The following is a 1,238-nucleotide window of genomic DNA, read 5'->3' on the forward strand; positions in this document are numbered from 1 at the left end:
GTATTGAATATCTATTTAATACAAATAGCATTTATCTTGTCGTAGTAAACCAAATTGTTGCGTAATTGATGTAAATTATACGAAATCGACGAAATATATAATAACAACAATTTATTGATTTAATAAGTTTGATAAATATTTAAATTAAAAAAATTTTTTTTTATTTAGATGTTATTTTGTTTATCAATAAATCATTAATAATTTTAACTTCTTATTAAAAATTTAATGTTAGAATAATCATCATTTTTTTTCGTATTTAATACAAATTTATTAAATAAGTCATAAATATTAATTCTTACTTGCTTTTCGATATTTACATTTTTAACATTATAAAATTACAAGTATATTTTAGTGAACAATTTATTATATGCAAAGATTTCATGTCGTTGTCTCTCGCGTCAAATAGCCAGTGATTACGTGGTTTGTATCGATGGAAAGTCAAAATTGTTTTCATCATGGTTAGGCATTAGCTGATACGTTCAGCAGAGAAAGCAACTTTGCAACTGTTGTAAGATTTTACAGTATGATTGATTTATACATTTAAATCCATAAGGAATCAAAAGCAAAATCCAATATATCGTATTGATGGATTTTATAACATTTTGCAAAGCTGTTTTTTCTGTTGAACACAGCCATATAACGTATTATATTCGCGATGTTGTGACACATTAATGAAGTAATATAGGTAGGAATACACGAATGGAGAAAAGTGTGAATATGGCACGAATAAATGAAAATACGGGTAGAACAACAAATATGATTAGGGATTAAATTTTCAATTTCATTTATGAAAATTTAGTAACTTTTATTTGTATATGTAGGAGATGCGAAATTAAAATTTCATTCAAGGACCCATTAAAGTATCTCTCCTATGGCATGCTTCTGAGGATTTAGTACAGAGTCGAACCACATCTATTTTCGACGATAGTATTTTATCGATAGTATCAGAAAGTGTTTGTAGTCATATAGTTCCGAAACTGAAAATGGATGTACTAGCGGTAGTGTACGGGTGATTTCGGTAACAAGAAAAAGCCGGCATAGCCTCTCTCAGATTTCTTTCTGTCGACAGAGAGAAACCTGTGATCGATAACGAGTACCTGCAAAATATAATTCGAGCTAGAGTGCAGGTTTTGAAGTGTACAAAACAATACAAATGTACATTATAATATAATACATTATAATATAATATTATAATATAATATTATATACATTATAATATAATATAATATTTACATATA

The sequence above is a fragment of the Atta colombica genome, unplaced genomic scaffold (genome assembly GCF_001594045.1).
Source record: "Atta colombica isolate Treedump-2 unplaced genomic scaffold, Acol1.0 scaffold277, whole genome shotgun sequence".
NCBI classification, from domain to species: Eukaryota; Metazoa; Arthropoda; class Insecta; order Hymenoptera; family Formicidae; genus Atta; species Atta colombica.